Raw genomic sequence first — 21,602 nt, forward strand, 5'->3', positions numbered from 1 at the left:
GCTGCGCGATCCTCGCGTAATGTAGGCCAACCGCGCTTATCCCAACCGAACGATTCTCGCGGTGTTTTGCTGAATTACCCGACCGCCACGGAATCATCGTACCCGGGGAATGGTTGGAATTAGCCGGCGAGCAAAAATTTTCAGGAAGCTCGCCACGCAGGGGGAAGAAATCGCTCGATGAATTTACGATTCGTCTTCCGCGTGACGGTTCTTCGGTTGTTCGATCGACGGCGTTGGGTTTCTAGCTTCGAGAAGTCGAACTGAAGTTATTTTGGCGTTCGAGGGAAACGGAAAATTTCTGAACGATATCGAAGAATCGTGGCTACAGTCGACGAACCACTGGAACTAAGTGGCCGTTCAACACTGTAGAAGAACTAATTGTGTTCTACTTATTCCGGCGTGGAAAGAAAGGTAGGTCCAGGGCTCTCCGCCGCGAACGGGCAGCCCCGGTTTTTCTGCTGGCGAACTCGCAGCGAGTCCAATCAATTTCTCAACGAGCGGCCGTGACAAATGATAGATCGGCGGCGTATCGAGCGTACACGACGGCGAGCCGGATCGCGTTTGCTTTGCACGCTCGTTACGCGAATAATAATCCGCGACGCTCGCCGCTGCCCTCATAGATAAGGCTGTCCACGATCCGCTCATTATCGCGCTCGCGTCCCGCGCCGACCACACGTACTCGCTCTCGTGATATCCTCTCGTTATATCACGCTCTCGCGGTGGCAATATCTCACTTAACGTTTCTAGTAATACTATTACGATACCGGCTACACGCAAGTAATTGAAATGCTAATTGTTTCGATGTATGTGCGCACACGCTCGCTATTCTTGGCTACAATGTTCATTTCCAGCGTGCAATAATACCACGGATAATTGAAATCTACCAATAGCTAGAGTTACACTGTTCTCATTTTTATCGTAAATACTTTACATATCTCGTTATTTATCTATAACGCACACGCAAATTGATCCTCGATATCGATATAGTAGGCGGTCGATCGAACTGCGAACGAGGGTTTTACTGGCAACTCGCTAAGATGTTCGCTCGTCGATGATCTAAACTTGGCCTTGCCGTCTCTCCTCCATAGATCCCCCGTCCCGGGGAAAGAGAACAGATAATTCCAAGATTACAGGCTGTCCGAGTGTCGAGGCTGCTCGTGCAGCCAGCGACGGCAGCAACGCGTCGCGATCCTTTTTCCAGGATCCTCGGCTGCCGCGATGCTGGAGAATACAAACACCGCTGGCCATGACACCGTAACCTTACCCAACGGTTGATTATCCCTGCCGATCGTTACGATCATTAGCCATCTCGTGTCATTAGCTTCATTGTGCTCGCGTCGGCGATGCCTTCGCGCGCTCGTTTGCATAATGACGCGCAATTATTTATCTGGAGTACGCTTCGAGGCACGCTTCGACTGGAAAGCGGACGCTTCCAGCGCGATGATCCATCGCGTTGGACTCGCTGAAGTGATTTCGCGGGTTGGCGAACCTTCTTGCGCAATCGATATTAGCATTTTGGGCAGTTCTTTCTGCTGACTCAAGGATTCGCGTTGTTTCGACGCGTGAAGGTTGAGGAACTCGAAAGTCATCGACGTTTAAACTTCGTAGAGGTTTGGCTTTGGTTGAAGTGAAAATTCAGACGATTCAGAGTCAGCGTTTTTATCCATTTTGCTGTCTATAGGTGCGTTTAATTGTTTACTTAGCATTCAACAGCGTTTTCGATCGATCGTTAAGGTGGCTTCCCGTTCTCAAGGCTGTTTCTTCCATCTCTGCTCGTATCTGGATCTCTCGAACATCGCTAATAACAACACCGATCGCCGCGATCGGAGACAACGCGTCTCGCGATGCTAATCGTTAGAATCCCGACGATTCATCGATCCTGGCCAGAGATAACGGCTCGTCGCGAAGCGATCCCCGTCGATTAGCGGACGATAATCGAGCAACGTTGTACACGCCTCCGCGGAGAAAATTGTAGCGATTAGCCACCTCGAAGGATGTGTGATTTTTTAATTAAGACCTCTCTCGCGTCCGCGATCGCGCCTCTCGCTCGTACGGTGCCCGTTGGTTGTTCGTTTTCGAGATTACAGTCATTACGCGGCATTAGCGATTCTTTTTATTCCGCGCGGCACCGCTCTTTCTTCCGAGCGCCGCGTTTATACACGGTTGCGTAACGAAGGTTGCGGCTCGCGTTCGTCCTCGCTCGTTCCGGGATCGATGATTAAGTTTTGATGGAAACGCGAAATCGACGACCGTGTCCCGATGGAATAAACAGCGGGACGAGAAGACGCCAGATGTTCCGCGCGCTGGACGACGATGAGATAGTATTTTTTTTATTTTTAAAGAGACGCGCAATTAACGTCGATGATTGCGCTCGCTGGAGGAAACAATACGTCTCCCGATAGGATCTCCGGTAGACGATCGACGTCAAACGGGATAATGCGTTCTGCTGGAAATGATGCCACGCTTTAGAGCCCAGCAGTGTTCAAGGAATTTCATTTACCAGGGTTCGCGGAACCCTCGCCAATGGACTTCCGCGTAGAGCACGCGTATCCGACCTCGCGGTTTCTTCCCGTTTAAAGGGGGAACATTTCGGCACCGCTCACGGCAAAGTTATCGCCGCTGCGGTCGCGTCGCGAATATCGCTCGACGGCGAAACGAAACGTGTTATCTCTATTTCCTCGAGAGAAATTTCGCTACCTCCGGTTAAAAACCTCTCTCGACGAACCACGCGACAGGGATATGTTGATACATCGTTCCGATGTCCCAAACCCTTAATCTCTCTTCATATTAGTCATACGTGGGACAAAGGATGCTATCTTCCACGAAACACTTAAGCCGCAACCGCAATTCACCGGAAAGATAAACGGAGGAATTAAGCGAGGCAGATGATCGGCGCGAAGGAGGCTCGCGGGTCGGGAGGCGATCGTGTGCCTCTGCGAGAGGAAAAGTAGTAGGCGCGTAGGAGGCGAGGGACGCGTTGGAACGCGAGCACCATCCGCGGGTGACCTTAAAATAATACGGCAGGAGATAACAGCCGGCCGGTGTCGCGAGTATGACGTGCACGCGCGCTCGTACGTCGAGAAATGTAAGCACGGCCACGTGTTACGAGGCAACACGTGTCGCGTGGTACCAGTGAAAATAAATCATGCGCCTTTCGGGACGAACGAGAGCAACAGCGGCGCGGCAGCGACAGCCCCCAGCGAGAAAGAGTCGCCGGGATGAAGAAATCGGAGAAAAAGGTTCGGACCCTTGTCAGGCCCGGCAGTCGTTTTGCCTCGTGCCGCGCGGCGGTGGAACGCGTCGAACGATCAAAAGGAAAGGATTCGAACGGCGGGCAGGCACCCAGATGAATCTCCTTGGCCGTCTTCGAGGCTGAAATTTGTCGCTCCGAACGTGACGGGGAGGCGTGACGAAATGCGCCCCGTACCTGGCCCGTTTTATCGTTTCGAGGATGAAAGATGGAATAAGAAGGTGTTGAGGGAATGCACCGAGGTCTCTGCCAATTTTTTAGTTCTCCACCTCGTTCCCTGCTCGCATCGACGTCGCTCGCGACGTTTCCAATAGAATCTTGTATCGTCCCTTTAATATCAAACGTATTATTTAATATTTCTATCCGGAAATCTGAAAATTTCGGCTCGATCAAAGGGAACTTGCGTGACTCGTGCTTGATAAAATTCTGAGGCACGGAATATCGCATGAAACGGGTACACAGAGGTGTTATATAGAGTCGAAGTTCCGTGTAACGATTAGGAAACTCTCGAGAAGCCGCAAACGGCCGGTTCAGACAGCGTTAACAGTGTAACGTAGCTCGTTTTACGGCGAAGGCTGTAGCGCGCGGGTGCGCATTAAAAAATCGGCCGTGGGCCCCTGCTTAACGGCCGTTTAACGCGCATAACTCGAAAGCTTCCTCCGCTCCGTAAATCGATGCCTGTCAGACCGGTGACTGACGAACACTGGAACGACTGGTACAAAGAATATACTTGTAAACTTGTACGAGCCCGTTAATGTACTTTTTACGCCTCCGCGGATGGTCCTCCCGGTTTATGCTCGCCCTACGGATTTGCTTAAGGGACGGATCGTACGGTTTCGACGACCGAGTTACACGGCCCGTTGCCAGTTATAGGAAGGCAGGACGTTGTTGCGTGTGATTCTGGAAAAATTGTTAGTTTAGTGGCGGACCTGACGTGACTTTACAGTTTAAGGACTCGGCTGCGTTTATTCTGCTCGCGTCCCCGGCTGAATTTATGGTTTTCTCTGGTTTTATGATTTTTAAATCCTCCTCCGAACTTCTTAGTTCAAATGTATTTTTAAACTTCGCTGCGTTCTTCGTCTTTTACTACGGTGGTTTCCTTTTCTCTTCTTATTTTTAAACGCATCGCACAGTTGTAAAGTTAGATTAGATTTCGAATCGTCGAGAAATAATTGGAAAGTTTCGCTATCCGCAGGAACCGGAGGATGCGCGAAATGCGGTTCGCGAGTAACCAACCAATCGAGTGCAGTTCCCTCTTTTTGTCGGGACGCATTCTCTCGCCTTGGGGACAGCGCGACGGTCCGCGAAAAGTTGTTCGAGCGAGATGGAAAAAAAAGCGATTCGGTAAATTCGGTGGCCGCGCACCGGCGGCGGACATATAGTTGTAAATCTGAACGGGCGTGTTGACGCGGTTTTTATATTCGTAACGGTTGGCGGCTCTCTCTTCCCGTTTATGTTCCGGCCCCGAACGAAATTGACTGCGCCGGCCGTAACCGCCGCGGAATAAAGTGGACGCTCGGCTAAATAAAAACGTTCGTTGTCTCTCGCGTAATGATTCACGAATGAGTAACGGGCACCGCGTAAGGAGCAAACCGTGCGAGAGAGTTCTCTTCGCGGTTCATTTTCCGACCGCGTCGCGGAGCATCGAGCCACGAACTTAGAAAAGGGAATATAGAAAATATTTCCCTTTCAAAAAACATTCAATTTATTCTAAATCGCAATCGTGCCGCGAACTTAGAAAACCAACGAGAATTAAAAATTACAACCATTACAAACATTCAATTTATTGTAAATCTCAATCGTTTCGTAATCGAAGGAAACGCTTTCAAATAAGTTACAACGAGTTACGTTTGTACAAACGTTACGTAAGACCGAAGAAAGGTGGAAACAAGAGTTTCCCTTCGTGGAAACCGACAAAGTTACGAAAATACGGGTGGTTGGCTTCGAGGTAAATGGAAATGTTGTGTCCTCGCGGAGGAAATGGAAAAATCGCGGAAGATCGGTGGAAACGCGTTGCGAAAGTGATCCACGGCACGCAGGATCTTCCCAGGCGACTGGAGGACGACGATGCCTGTCCGATGAGTGTCTCTCATTCTCACGGAAGAGAAAAGTTCGCGCGTGATTACGTTCGTGCCGCAGGTGCGCGCCGGTGCATCACGTACCGCGCGCTCGCCAAAACCGTAATCGCTCGGTCGGTCGATTGCCGAGTGAATCACGCCGGGGGTTACTGTGTTTTACTTATGTTAGACGCAATGATGCAATCTAGTTTCGCTGTCCTCGAACTTCCGTAAACGCGTTCCGTTCCTCCAGACCGCGGCTGGACCTTGGATGCTTAATCAATTAGTCGTAATCGTGGAAAACAGCGATTCGAAGCTGCATTTCGTCTGCACCAGTAACGTCTTCGATGATTCGAGCGATTCGAAATTTCGAACAGAACTACTCCACTCCAGTGGAATAATCAAAGTGGCCAATTGGACGTCTTGCACGATCGCGAGAGAAGCTTATCAAAGTTCCTTGTCCAACCCTAATAGAGCAACGCCTGGAATCGCTCTATCACAGCTGCGTCGACGAGCCACGTAACCGAGCTACACCGCAGCCTCTTCCTGGAATCGAGAAATCGACCGCGCGCGTACAGCCGGGTACCAGTTTTGATAACAGGTCTAAAGGAGCGCGGAGTTGTGCTCTCGAAACGCGGGAGCAGTAAGGCAATGGACCAAGGTAATCATGCAACGTCCCCTGTTATCCGCGATGTTTGACTTGATCTATGGAGTCACGTAGCTGGATCAATATTCCGTGTACGTGTTCCGAACGCGTGCAAATACTGCCGGTCCGTGTTAGATACGCGTCTTTCTCGCGTGTTTCCCCTTTACGTACCCTCTCTGCGCGGCTGTTCGCTCGTTCCGTCCCATTCTATCGGCCAGCTCACTGCCTCTCTCCGTCTTTCTCTCGTGGTCGCGCACCACCCTCTGTCTCTGTCGCGCGTGGTCTCGTGAGCATGGAGAATGCGTACGTACTACGTGTCTAATTAGCGAAGCAAACAGTGTAGTTTCTAGGTAGCAAATGGTAGGTACACAACGGAGCGCGTACACACACGAGGAAACAACGGGGTGGATCGCATCGGCGTGTGTCGGATCTCCATCGCTGGTGCCGTCACCGAAAGTCGTCCTGGTCGTTCCGCTCCTCCTTTGGACGAAGATCGCGCCAACAGTTGCAATGATCAGGCCCGCTGTTTACCCTGCGCGTCGATGATGGCCACTTGATCGTTGTTAATTGGATCAAGGTAAATCGCAAGTCGTGCCTGGGACGCGTAGATTCGCCTGTTAATCGATACCCGTGGAATCACGTGAAACGGTTCGAGGAATAAAAATCGACGGACGGTTAATCGATTCTGCGCGCCCCTCGAGGAACTCTGACGAGCGATCCACCGGCGAAGACGAATGATTACACCGGGGCAGCGATCACTGAGCGAGTCCCAAGCGCAAAACCAAGCGTTTGCCCGTACGCTCGCGAGGGTATACGCGCTTTTATAACGAGTACATAAAACACGGTAAAGAAGAGAGAGAGAGAGAAGAGCCGTTCGCGTTGCAACGCTCGGATATTAATCCCGTTCGCGCGGATCGCGGCGAGCAGCCAGCGGCTAGAGTTCTCCAGAGGGCCGAGTAACTAATAACCGATAGCATCGCTGGGCTCGTCCCGTTGTTCGCGCACAGAAACCAGGCGGGGGAGGGATCGCCTGGATTAAATCGACCGTTGGCGACGACGCGGACAACCTTCTTCGCTGGTTCCTCTCGGACGTTCTCCGATCAGCGTGTACCTACCGTGTAACGGTAGGGTTCTCGAAACGAACGTCGACGATGGAAGTAGAACGAGACGAGGATAACGAGTAGCAAAAGTGGACGGAGTGGAGGAAGAAAATGAGGGACGAGATGGAAAAAAGGAGAGGTTGAAGCGCGAGAGGACGGGTTTGGAGAAGAAGCAGTGGAAGAAGAAAAAGAGGAAGAGGTAGAAGAAGAAGAAGAAGAAGACGACAACGAAGACGCCCCGATGACGATGATGATGCAGGGCCCTCGAGCACGCAGCTGGCTCGTCGTGTCTCGTGCATTATGCCATCGTGTAATGCCTATCTCATCCAAGGCCGGTTGTACTACAGTCCTCGGTGTACACGGCGTATATATCGCAACGGAAAATAAATGGTTGCGCAACCGCCTCCGTGGCCGAGACAGGCGATAGAACGCGAGGGTGCTACTACTCTACCCGCGGTGGCATAAAATTATTGCCTCGTTTATTCCAGGCAATGATCTCATTGCCTGACTCTGCTCCGATATCGAGACGTCGATCGCCGGTCGATCAGGGGCGCGAGAGAATTCCCCCACCGTTTCTTTTCTTCCTTTTCGCGTCCCCCGCTCGCTTTCTTCCCTCTCGCAACGAAATTATCGTCCGGGACAGACCGCGGAGATCTACGCGTCCCCGTATCGCGATCCCTCCCCGTTCCCCGTTCACCAGCGAGAGATCATTCCATCTCGATAAACCTGCAATTTCCTCGGGGTCCCAGCCTCGGACACTTCGTTGCCAGCTTGTCCCAGTTTCAACAGGAGGCGTAAACAACGCGACGTGGAAAACGATCGAAAAGAGGTGCCGTCGATGTACCTACGCGAAACGATCTACCGGTACATGCATACGTGTACCGGTTGCGCGCCAATCTGGTTACTCCGTATCGTCTTTTCTGATACCGGTTATCAGAGGCTGAATCTCCCCGCGTTACCGTGCTCGACGAGAGAAACGAGAGTAGAAAACTCTCGCCACGGGACGTTTTGAAAAAAACCACCGTCCGGTCGAATGGCGTGTAGATCGCGTATCATAGCGATACCTGTTCCTATCCGCGGCCAGGTTCGGCCAGAGAGAAGAAGAGGAGAGGCAGACGCACAACCAACAGACGGAATACACGAAATCCCCATTTCGTATAGGAAAAAGTACATAAAAAGCTCGTTAAGTCGCGAGGCGTGTACGCGTCGCCTCCCCGCGGGGAACGCGAGCGTGGACGGCTGGCCGCGGACCCCGGGACCCCTTGAATTCGGAGTCACGTATAAACGGGCGAACGGAGGAGGAACCAGTGAGAGTTGGGTATAAATACACCGCGAACGGGTCCCTTCTCGGACCGGAGAACCCTAGCGATAAAAAAACCGTGCGGCCTGGCCGCGAGGGGGCAGGGGCTGGCGAGGAAACAAGAGGAAACAAAAGTATATCGGAGAACCGGCTCATCAGCTGGCCGGACTGGTCTGTTGTGTTGCGGTCCCGCTCTATCCCTGCCCGTCCCAGTGGTTCGTTCTCCGTTCGTCACCGGGAAGATTGTTACTGGCCTGAATTTTATTCGGAATACGGGCGAGCAGCCTGCTCGTTTCGTGGATCCTGGTCTCGATTCTACGCGACGATGCGTTCCGCGCGTAAAAACGAACTCTCGCCCCGCGTCGCTGCTGCTATCGTCGATTTTAATCTAATGGAACGATCGATCACGATCGACACGCACGGGCATAAATCGTCAGGTTTAACGCGGAAGATAGAGAGGGAGGGAGAGAAATTATTCTAATCGTCGAAGGATAAACGACGCTCCTCTCGTTACTCGTTAGAACAACATCCCGTGACAAGAGATCGGAGCGAGGGAGCGTGATCGTGCGCGACGCCACCGCAGAAGAGGATCACCGATCCTTCCAGGACGTCGAGCGCATAAAAAGACGCGTTTTCAAGCACAATAGACCGGCGATCTCGAGCGACGAGACCTTACGTTGCAACCGGAGTGGAACACCCTGTGTATTAGAGGGACGCCCGGCCTTAGTGGCTTGATCGAGGCTTCCGTGGCGATGCACGGGGTTTCTTCCTTTATACAGTCCTTTCCTTCACCGGCTCCACGGCGAGCCTTAGGGCCCTTGTCGAGAGCGAGCGAGAGGGCCAGAGAAAAACCCGTGTCGCCTCTCCTTTCCTCCTCCTTTAAATCCCTTCTGTGTGCGTGGTTCGAACGTTCTTCCTCCTTTTCCTACATCTCTTCCTCTCGGTTTCGCTCCGCGCGTCGCGGTTTTTTCTCCCCTCGAACGGCTCCGTCTCTCCCTCTCTCTCTCTCTTTCGCTGTTATCCCGTCGATATAACCCCTGGCGCGGTCTTCGTCTGTATCCTTTCGCGCGTCCTCCTCGCTCCACGCTCCTCGCTCTCTATCCTCCGCGCTCTCCTTTTCTCCGCGTTAGTAGGAAAGCCAAGTGGTCCTTTTGCTCGACGCTGGCGCGCGCGGCCGGGAGGCATATAATTTTCTCGGTGTTTTTATTGCGGGGTAACTTGTCTTCAGGTGAGCCGGCCGAGGTGGAGGTGGCAGAGGCCGCGAAGGTAGAGTACTACAGGCACAGCTAACGCGCAGTAGCTTTACCCTTCCTCCTCCTCCCCCCCGTGGCCACCGTCTCCTCTTTCTACTCCTCTTGCTCCTCTTGCTTTCGTCCATTTCCCTCCTCTCCCTTTCTCGCGAACCTTTCTCTATACGTCCCACTCTCTCGCTTACTCTTTGTACGTTCATCTCGTCTCCTCCTCCTCCTCCTCCCTCTTCGTTGGTCCGCGATCTCATCGTCTCTTTCGCTCGGCTCAGCCAAGCTTCGTTCCTACTCTCGCGTGCTCGTTTCGCCTCGACGTTTCTTCCTCTCTCCACGTCTGCGACCACCACCATCTCATCCTCCTCCTCCACCTCCCTCTACGACGGTTCGAGGCGTCCCTCGAGCGTACGGCGGCAGCAGCAGCGGCAACGGCAGCAGCATCCTTCGAAGCGCAAGGATTTTGACCCTCGTTTCGTGTTGCTTGCGTTTCGCCGTAACTTTACTGACTTTGTTTTTCGCCTGCGGGACGCGCACGAGGAAGCAGGAGGGCGAGAGAAGGAGGGAGATAAGGTTGATAAACCGCGCGCGGGGCCGGCTCCGCGCGTCCTCCTTTCTTCTTCTTCTTCTTCTTCTTCTTCTCTACCGTCGTCGTCGTCTTCGTCGTCGTCGTCGTCGTCGTTGTCGTCGTGGTCTTCTTCTTCTTCTTCCGAGCCGGGCTAAGAACCGGCCGGTTACGAATTCGCGTATCTTCCCTTCTATTTCTGGCGACCCACGCTCCTTCGACGCGGCCCGCTTCGAAAAGCTTCGTAGGTCGTGATCCGATCGCGCGGCACCGAGCGCGCCTTTTGTTGTCCTTCGAACTGGGTTGCCAACCTCTTCCGCCTTTGATTGCTCCACACACGAGGTTTTCAAATGTTCCATCACTTTTTCCTCTTCTTTTTTTTATTTCTTTCTTATTTTACTTCGCGCTCTTCGTCATTCCTCGCGCCACATCTCGCGCCTCCTATGCTCGAGGATCTGCTTCGAATCAATATTCCGTGACTGATAGCAGATACAACCAAGGAATTATGGTATCGTGCAACCACGGAAGCGAGCACCCTATTTTTCGGCCTGTTTAATCAGCTAGTTTAGTTGATAACAGAGCGTTCTCACCGCGCGTCGATACCATGCCCATCTTCCCTCCGTGTTACGATCAACAATCATCATTACTGCATCAAAGCAAACTCCTGGCTGCCTCCTCGCTCCAAGAAACCACCATTTGGCGGTGTCAGCTCGTTCAGCTCCCCTTTACCCAGAATCGGCGAACGGCAAAGCTCTCGGCTCGGTCGAGCCGCTGCCTCTGTTCGCACAGGATCAAACCCCGACCACCCCCCTCGTCGTGCCACGTTCGATTCCTGGTAATTATCCGCGGCTGAGATTATTCCGTTCTAAGCTGAAGACGATACGCCTCTACGCGTATGCCAGAGTCGATCGCCAGGACTCGTCGAACGCCGTCTTAAACGGCGACGTGCCGCGGCTGCTGTCTACGTAATTAGGCGATCGAGCCGCGCACCTGTGCACTCCCATGACGTGTCTACAGCGCGGAACAATCGGACGCTGGTCGAGCAGGGAGAGGAGGAAGAGAGAGAGAAAAAAAAAAATCTTCGGCTCGATTTGTCAATACAGGATCTCGACTGAGATTAGTCACGCGCGGCCGTAATACCTTGCGAACACGGCTCGCTCTCGCCGCGATATCCGTCAGACTAGATCGACCCGCCTGTAGGGGGACGCGATTAGTCGATCGAAATCCAGGCGTCTTCGAGTCTGTCCTCGGGGATATCCGGCCCGGGTAAACGATGGCCCGCGAGAGTTCCTCTCTGTTCGATGCGAGCCTGAACGGGGATGAGAGGAACGTGATATACTCCGGGGTTTTCGATGGGGTAATTCGAGGAAGGATTTGTACGGCTGGATCGAAGATGGTGGGCAACGCTGGTGGACGCGTGTGTCGAGGGGTTGGATTTCACTAAACGAGCCTTGTCCATTTTATTCTTTTTTTTTACTCGTTACCATTATTCATCCCTGGTAGCATTCGCACGTGTCTCGAACCACTCCTCCCGATATCGCACGAAACTCCGACCAGGCCCACGAAAAACTGGGACACTATTGTATCATCGAAGCTTCTGTTGGCACTTGTAGCTACTTCACCGCGGCGTGCTCAGACGATCAGGACGCGAACTGTCTCGTGTTCCCACGCACCAGCCCCTCAAGACCCTCTCGAAAATACTCGTGCCAGACTCGATTAGCCTTTATCCACGCGAACGTGGTCGCGTCTCATCGTAGGAGAAAATGAGAAGAAGATAGAAACGATCGTTCCCACATCGTCTTTAAAAGATATCAACGCTCGATCAAATCCCAAGGAAAATTCCCTCCTCATTTTCAACCAAGAAATACCATCTACGTAACATACAGAGCAACGATTCGTCTTCGATACATTTAAACCTCGCCAGCGAGCATCTCCATAGGCAATAGTCACGGACACGCGCGCCTCGCGCAGTAGCATTCGTCAGATTCCAATTTCCCGACAAGCGAAAGCCCATTATATATCGCGTACGTTAGAGGCGCAGCGGCGCCCGTCAGAGAGCGGTTTCTCGGTCAAAGCTTGGTACCGGTGGCTAGCGTATTCGTCGATCGATCGAACCCTCGCCTGGAGGGATCCACGATGGATCCTGGTGGCGCGCAGCCTCTCCGCAACGACGCCACCACCTCTGGCTCCCGTTTCGCCTCGCAGCCATCGTCTCTCCGCATACCCCGTTCCACGAGCAGCCAGTGCTCCGGACTGGTCAGTGGCTGGTAGCGCGAGTAACGCGTCTACTCGCGTAGCGTATTATTAGCAGCATCCCCGGCTGGCTCGATCGACCCTGTAGGCTACCGTGCAACGCGGCCGGCCCGTTTCCTTTCCTTTCGTGCCGCTCTCCGAGAAACAGATAAATAGATAAATAGACGGACAGGTAGAGGATACGTATCCTCGAAGACGACGTGGCGGCTCGCCAGAGCGAAGAGAAAGGGAGAACGCGGCGTTTAACGTGTAGGTGCCGGGTATGGGCACACGTGCAACTGCGCGACCGCAACTTGCCCGCGCGCTACAGCGCGTGTTCGGTTTGCGGGGTCCTGGGGCGCGCGAGGGGATGCTGAGGGGCGTCGAGGGCGAGCCAGAGGTTTATTGTTGATCGCTAATTATCCTACCCGGCAATTACATACAATTATCTGACACGCAGGCAGACCAGCGCGCCGGCGAGTCCCTGGTGCCGCGTTTCGCGATATTGCGCGTGTACCAACCTCGCGGCGCGGACGTCTGTATGGATTTACGTACGTGCGGTTGCGCTGGTGGAGAACGCGCTCCGGACTCTCTGGTAACGGAGGGGAGAGCGAAACCGGTGTACCCGACAGCGTGACGCCGACCGTAGACGCTCTTTCTCCTTTTTCTCGCCTCCTCTCAGTCCCTCGCGTTTCGTTCGTTCGGCTTCCCCGCTGCTCGGTTCGCCGTCTCCGTTCGTCTCCTCCTTCTCCTTCTCCTCGTCTATCTGCCAGTCTCGCGCGCGGATCTCTCGCTGCGAGCTTGTGTACACCGCTATCACGGCTCGATCTGCTCGGCTTTATCTCGAACGCGACGCTGCTGGTACCACCGGTAGCGAGGGCTGTCGATCCAGAATGTTCGATCGTCAAAAGATTCGCCTGCCAGCCAGGCCGTGATCTTTGGGATCTGCCAAAGGCGGAGCAGCCACAGCGTGCTCTTATTTTTTTCGAGATAGTCGTTGGGTTGTTCGAACTGGTAACTTCGAACGGGACGAATCGATCGTCGTGGAGTTGTCTAGGGTGAACACCGGCTTAGTTGGCGATCGTTCGGTCCGTTCTCTGGTGCTACTCCAGTTTCTGATGCGATCGAACGACGATGATCGGTTGTTTGTTCCTGTTCACCGGTTCTTAACGATCCACGGTTTTACCGTTCGTTTCGTGAATCATGGATTTACGACAATTATTTGCCAACACCGTAACCTCGCTCGATCGCCGCGTGAAACACGGTAAACTTCCTTTCACTGATTTCCACGGAACGGGCCGATTTCTTGCGCCCAGTTATCCGTCCTTACGAGCAACCGGCTTTACCTTCCACCAGAAAGTATCAATCATCATCGTCATCTCCTCGAGTGACATTCTAACTACCCGAGGTACGCGTGTCTCCCTCTCTTTCGCCAACGCGGCCAATCTTCCTCTTCTTATTCCTGTTCCATTGCTACGCCGTGATTCCACTGCGGAACGCATTAACGTTTTTCGCGCGGTCGCGCGCGCGTGCGCGCTCGTTTGATCGATCCACAGGCCGATTAGCTTTCTTCGACGGGATCATTATGATCGGCTGGGTTTCGTCGCAGCGTGACGTATCGAGTGGCGCGTGATGGCTCGGCTAACGGTACCTCAGCGTGCACATATGATTGCGACAAGCGTGAAGCTCGTGTCACGTATACTCGTCCCGCGTGCACGCTCCTCGGTTGTCTCTCCTTTCAAGGAAGCTCCTCGACGCTTCCCCTTCGAGCAGAACCGCGAGAAGTCGAACTCGACCGCGCGCGGACGGATGGATTTCTAAAACGATCTCCACGCTTCGCGTTGGACGAGACTCGACGTCGAAGCGTTGGCGGGTTCACACCAAGCGCCTCGTGACCGGGGTTGTCGAGAGACCGGAGAGGGTTCGACGATATTTAGCGGTGGGAAACGGTGACCAATTGTCGAACCTCGATGTTTCGTTTGATTTATTAACGAGTTAGCTCCCTTTAGTATTCGGAGCAGCAGCGAAGTTACGATGCACGGTCGAGGAAGCGGACAATTACGTGACATAGGATACGACGTGATGGGCTTGCGTTATCGATTCGATTCTTCGATTCGGCCGCGGCAAGTGCGCTGCGAGTTTCGGGGTGGAAGGTGACAGGTTCTATACCGTAGTTGCTGGGAGTAACGCGTGAGATTTATGTACCCTGTGGTACCTTGACGGTTCGGTCCAACTGGTGGAATTATTCGTCTGAATTCCAAAAGTGTAAAGGAATTCTTTCGTCTACTGATTTCTGACCACCTACTCCCATACATTCACTTTGGACGTGAATTTTTCAAATGAACCAAATAGACAGAGAATATCACGAATTCAGAAAATGCACACCTGAACCTCGAAGAGCCCTGCATTCGATTGCGCGATAACGCGTGGAGATCGAGTCGAGCACAGTTCGAAGTCGTTTCCTCGAGGACGCAATCGAAAGCAGCATTATCAAGCTGAAACCTCCCGACGGTTCCGATTGCTTTACGAGGTTCATTATCCTAATGCAGCCCCGTTCAAACAGGATTTCACGATGGTACCGGTAAACCGGGGGTCAACGGTGCACCGGGATAATCCTCGATGCAATCCACTTTGCCAGTCGCTGGCTAGACACCGTCGTTGCACTGGGCTAGGAGGGTGCAACCGGTTTCGAGGGTTTCAAGTCGGAGATAAAGTAGGTGTCGAAGATGAACGGGTTGAAGGAGAACGGTAGTGGTGGACGCGTCGTTTCAGATGTTGGAGACTTTCGAAGAGACCCTCGAAGGTGACTCGTTCCGTTGGAAAGTTTTAGGATGTTCGAATTGGTTCTGGTGCATCGAGAACTCCTTTTGGCGTCTGGAGAACGGCGGTAAAGAGGTTGCTCCTCCAGTCGGTGGATATAAAGCTGGCACGAATTTCGAGAGGAACGAAACGTAAACAGTGGAGGGTTGATTGAGTCGATTCGAGTAGAATGGATACGTATCATACGTGCGCTGCGAAGTTGAAGCTGGAATGGCGGAGGTTGCTTTTAGGGACTCGAATGTTGCGGTTCTCTGCGTCCACGAGTGGTCCGCCATTATGGTTGCCGGTGGATGTTAAAAGGTGGTTGGTGCTCGAGATGTTTCGAGAAAACCCTTGTGGAATATGGAAGAGCGAATTCTGCGGCCGGTGTATGACTTCGAGGGTAAACAGTGGAGAGAAGAAACAGACGGGGAAAAAAGAAGGAGGCGCGAGGAAAGATATACAGAAAGAAACATGGACGTTTGTATAAACAGCGTTTACGATGGCTGGAGGCTGGCGGAGGAAAAAGGATCGGGGGGCAAAGGGTTCATTCGTGACGCGTGTACAGGTCGGTTCAATTTATGTTTTGATTTTTAAACCACCAAGGACTTGGCAACTTTAAGGGATGATATCAGTTTATATTGCTTCGCGCTTTGTTAAGGAAAAAAAATAGCCTACTAACGAGGTGATTAAAAGTCCATTACAGGAACCAGGTTTTTATCCATGGTTCCAGAGCACTGTTGCTCGAGAAATGTATCTCGACTCCGTATCAACCCCGTCACCTACTAGTAGAAGTCGCTCGCCCCATGGGCTTCTCATTTTCCGCCACGCTGGCGTTACAAAGAAACGCGACAACGGATCGTAGAAAGAGGAACGCCTCGAAGTAGGATGAGCCGGCGCCACGGAGCTAATTACCGCCTCTGTTTTGTAACCTAAGCGGCTCAGGGCGTATACCTGTGCACCGTATCTCGACTTACCGTGCGTTCACCATAACCCGAGGGCATACGAGGCGGTGGCGGCGGCAGCAGCAGCCACGATCCGCGCCATTGTATTCCGCGGACTTCATCCTCCTTCAGGCTACTCCTCTTCCCTCCTCCTCCTCCTCCTCTCCATCCAGCTTTCTCTCCGCTCCGTAGATCGTGTTCGCAGGAAATCGCGAAATGGATCCCATCTCGCGTAACCCGACGGCCACGGAAGTCGTGTCTGAAGGTGGTGCACGGCCGTTTGGCGTGGTACAGCGTCTAGTCATCAGCCGAGACGCGAGTTGATTCTGTTGTTTCTAGGGTGGAAACCCTTTCGTCTAGGGTGGATACGTTTCTGGGGTACGTTACGCGGAACAGCGTTTTGGAAACCCGAGGAAACGTCGAGGATACACGCGTGGCTGCCTTTTTAGGGGATCGAACCGCGAGTTTTGGATCTTAGAGGGATTCCAAGGTAGTGAGGTAGGGAATATTGCGAGGTAGAGGGTTTTTATTACGTGTACGCGTCTCGCGCTGTAAATGGTGTTCGCGAGGGTTGGTTACAAATATAGGGTCGCCTAATTGAATTCGCATCGAGAATCGTGAAGCAGGTCGATTGATAATAAGGCGACCGGTAACAAGCGTGACGAGATCAATTTTCTTCGGTTCATTACGGTGGGGAACGAGTATCGAGGAGCTGCCGGCGGAAGAAAAGGAACGGCTCGACGAGCGACCGGCGAAAGAGAGGAAAAAAAGTGTCCCCGATCCCCGAACAGCTTCGTAGATCTCTCTGCGAACATTTTCAGGGGGTTAATTGTTACGAGTAATCTCGCGGTCGTTAGGTGATATTTCTCTCCTCTCCTTTTTTTCTCCTTATTGCCGGATCATAATTGAGGCTCCAGAACGGCGAGAGAGTTTCATTGTCGTTCGACATAGAGAACACTCGAGGACCTCCGCCGCTCCCCCAAACCAGACTCCACGAAAAATGCTCGACCACCGGGAATCGATAGGCGCGTTTCGCAACAAATTGGTGAGTTTCGCGTTTCCCGCGTTTCCTTCCTCCCCTTTCTCGTTGGCTTCGTCCTGTTCCGCGCGCACTCGACCAGCGCCACGGCACTCGAACTTTTTCCCAACGAGAGTGGAATCGAAATGGGGGTGTCGAGGGGGTTGGCGATTCAAAAGGTCCGTGATTTTCGGCGCGATTTCGTATTTCGCGGTTCGCCCTGGTTAATGATCCATGGCCCCCAAGGACTCGGCTGAGTGTGGCTGAGAAGGTCCTTGTTCCTTGGCCCGGGTCCTTCGGGGCCTCGACTTAAACACTCAAGTGGTACACAATATCGTCGTCGTGGGGTCAACGACACCCCCGCGGCGCTTTCGTTTTTTTCCCCTCGCCCTCCCACCCTACGGGCCGTGTTCCGTTTCTTTCGTTCCTCCTTTCTCTCCTCCTGCCTGTGTCCTCCCGCCAGCCGTCACTCTTGCTCTCTCTCGCGCCCCCTTCTTTTTCTCGCCGCCGCGCCGCGCCACGCCGCGTCGCGGTGTCTTTCCTCGTCCCCCGGACGGTGGTTTCGAGGGACCCTTTCTTCAATTAAAGCCGAAGGAATCGACGCAGAGATGATTGAACATTGTGCGGCACAATGCAGTAGCATGTACAGGTCCTCTCTGCTTGCTCAAAGAGAGGGAGAGACGCGGTATATAGTACATGGGAGCAACTGGACCATGATTGACGACGTGATGTCTGCCCCTCTTCGCCACCACTCGCTGTGTCCCCCCTTTCTCTCCCTTTCTCTCTTTCTTCCTCTTTCTTTCCCTCGCTCACTTCCCTTTTTCTGGTTCCTCGTTGCTCCTGTTGCGTTGTTCGCTCTTCGTCTCTCTCGGTTGCTTCGAGAGGTAGTAATCCTCCACGAGCTGAACATCGCGCCAGAGGCACACAATCCTCGAGGTTCCCTTTTCCCGTCTCCTTTCTTCCCTCCTGCCCTTTGCTACCATCTCTCCTACCCTTCTCGCCGTCTTTCTGTTCCCTCTAACCAGCCCTCCGTTAATCTCTCTCCTCCTCTCTGTCCCTCTTTCTCTCTTTCCGCACTATTTCGATCTGCTACCACTCGTAATACCGGCTTTACTCGGATCCTCGTTTCGTTTCTGCCTCTCCGCCAAGCAGAGACACGCTTCCTCTGGGATCCTCGAAACCGGAAAATGTCCCGTTCCCGTGAATTATGTCGGCGAGGATCGCGAGGGGTGACGATGGCCAACTCTCTCTCTCTCTCCGTCGTGCGGTGAACCTTTCAGCCTTGTACTTCGCCAGTTTTTTCCGCGGTGCGTTTCATTTGTTGCTAGCTTTATTCAAGCGCACCTATCCTCACACAATATACATTGTATCTGCGATCAAAAAAATTGAAAAAAAATTCTTCTAGTCCCGTATGTATTTAACCTCGTAATTAGTAACGGAGGTAGCAGTTTTAACTGTCATCTGACTCAAGATATTTATAATTTAAAACACTGAGAGTAATGTCGTCGAACGAATGCGATATGTTCATCGTGCAACGGAACTCAGCGACAGATCGATTATCGTCCGTTTAATTTTCCTCCCCCCTGGCCGTTCGACTCGTCAATTACCGCGACAAGTTCACCGGCGCGGGGTCAATTCAGGAATAAAGCGCGGCGGTCGGTTGGAATGAAATCGCAAGCGTGAAGGCAATTCCTTAGGACGAAGTTGAGGTGAAGGTGGGAACGTGGCCGCGCCGGGTCAACCAACTCAAACGTATGGTCGCCCCTCCTGCCTCTTGCTCGTTGCTTGCACGTCGTGTGTTCCGTGCCCTCTCCAATGTCCTCCCACCCTCTGCCGCGCAGAGATCGCCGGACTCGTGCCATCGAGGTGCTCGTGTCGCGAGGTTATGCGCCTTCGGTTTTGTTCCAAGGGCCACGCGATTATTCCCCCCCTTCGCCCTTCTTCTTTCTACGATTTCTCTCGTACCGAATAATGGCGCCTGGCATCGCTCGAGGCCTGGGTCAGGTTTCGTTTTCAGTTCACGAAGAGTTCGCGTGACTTTAGAAATTTCTTTTCATTTCTCGATAGGATTGTTTGAAAGTATTATTGGGTTATATCGTGTGAGATGTAAGGATTGATTTATAGATTGGTGTCTCTGAGATTTTATAATACTCTCTGGAGGTAGTTCGTTCACCAGCCACCGTATTCACATCTACCGCGAGGTCGAAGACTTTCTTAAAAGCGCTCAGTGCTCAGCCCTTGAACCAGATACTACTCGGTGTCTCCAACGTACCGTTATCTCGGTTCATTTCAGCCTTCCCTGCTGTTTCGTTTAAACGTATCGCCCCGTACGACTATTTTTAAACCGCACGATCGAACGGATCTCCCCACGAACCCCCAACGAACGTTACCAACCTAATTTCGTACACTTAATCTTCTGTCATTTCAATTACTATACGTTCCCGTGCTCGTGCAGGACTGTCTTCGTTTAATGAAAAAGAAAAGAAGGAAAGAAACAAAGCGACACGTTGCGTTCAGAACGAAACTGTTTATCGCGATGATTCATCGAGATCCCCAACGTAGCACGGTGCCAATTGTCACCGGGGCTGTTAATAAATACACGTTCGAATCGTGGTATTAATTGCGGCTCATTAGGCGGTACGCCGCGCGCGGCCACCGCCAAGCGAGTAGCCGGTCGTTGGTCGCGCGGTTTTTGCCGGCTGCTCTTATTAAAACCGGTGGAAATCGTTATTAGCATCTGTCGCAGTGTTTCAGACCGCTGAACGCTTTTGCGCAACGCAGGCGAAAGTGGGTTAAACGCGTATAATTGAGCTAATCTTAATTAACCGCCGGCGAGGTCCCGATACCTCGGCTTGTCCAGCGCTGAACGGCTCAATTCGAGCTTCGAAGCTGCGCGGCTGCGAATCGCACGCTTGCGGTTTAATATCCTCTTTAACGTCACTTCTCTTAGACCTCTCAAACATCAATCAAGATATGTAGGCATAAATTAAGCAACCATTCCTATAGAAAATCTCTCTCATTTGAAATATAAAAATAGTCCTCCTCCATAGGGGTGTCCAAACATATTCGATGCGCTACTTAAAAAACTACTGAAGCAACAGAAACAAGTCACGCGTCTAAACAAAAAAAAAAAAAAAATATAATTCCTGTTCAAATTTAACAAAAATAACTCTTCATGAAATACTCGATGGAAGTTGCGCTAGGTTCGAAAGGGTAGGTATACTTGTTGCACCACTGTCGAGCGGTGGAGAACACTTGGACCTTTCAAACATCAATCAAGACATGTAAGCATAAATTAAGCAAGCATTCCTATAAAAAATCTCTCTCATTTAAAATATAAAAATAGTTCTCCTCCATAGGGGTGTCCAAACACATTCGATTCGCTACTTAAAAAACCACTGAAGCAACAGAAACACGTCACGCGTATAAACAAAAAAAAAAAAAAATAGAATTCCCGTTCAAATTTAACAAAAATAACTCTTCATGAAATACTCGATGGAAGTTGCGCTAGGTTCGAAAGGGTAGGTATACTTGTTGCACCACTGTCGAGCGGTGGAGAACCTGTCCCAGCCGCGGTGGCAGCCCGGGAGGTGTCCCGATGCAGTGGTGTCGCGGGAGAGATGATCGGTGGCCCGTTGCCCGCTCGGCTTTTACTTTCGTGGCGGTCGTGGCAAGTCATAAGTCGGCGGGTGCCGCGGAGCAAGTACGACTTGTCCTTCGTGCGGTCAAGTCACGTAGACTTGACCTAGTCTCGCCGTTACAGGGTGGGAGCCAGAACCAGAGTTACCGGTGGCTCTGGTGGCCGGTATCGAAAAATTTCAAGGCTCTTTCTCGGCCGTGCTCGCTCGCACACGCGTCCACACACGCGCACACACACGCGCGGCATAATTACGGGCCACTGGGAGGCGTGCGTACACCGCTGGTACTCGACGGCGTTATTTGTTGCAATTTGTCAGCTACGCCCGTCCGGTAATTGCCATTAAAACGTGCCCGCGAAAGATTCGATCTTGTCCGCCACGCTCTTCCGTCCGGTTATCAGTTTTATCGGTGCACGTGATCGCCGAGTATCTGATCGCGAGTCCTTTCCATTGCAATCTAGATCGAGGACGATATCTAGTTGGCCCCCTGGTCCACCCTATTTTTCGTTCCTCCTTTTTTATTTCGGGAATTTCGAGGGTGGTTACGCGTCGAGTCGGTGGATCGAACGTGCAACGATCGCGTGTTCCTCGAAACCGGAGAAATCGGTGGCGGGTGCCGCGTGTGCACGCAACGACGCTGTTTCGGTGATGGTCGCGTCGACGATGCCTTCCCATCGGCTGATTTTTATCGGGGACGTACAAATCCGCGGTGGCGTGGCTCTCGTTTTACGAGAGAGAGAGAGAGAGAGAGATAGAGAGGGAGAGAGAGAGAGAGAGAGAGAGAGAGAGAGAGAGAGAGAGAGAGAGCAAAG

The sequence above is a fragment of the Xylocopa sonorina genome, chromosome 11 (assembly GCF_050948175.1).
Source record: "Xylocopa sonorina isolate GNS202 chromosome 11, iyXylSono1_principal, whole genome shotgun sequence".
In the NCBI taxonomy this organism is placed as follows: Eukaryota; Metazoa; Arthropoda; class Insecta; order Hymenoptera; family Apidae; genus Xylocopa; species Xylocopa sonorina.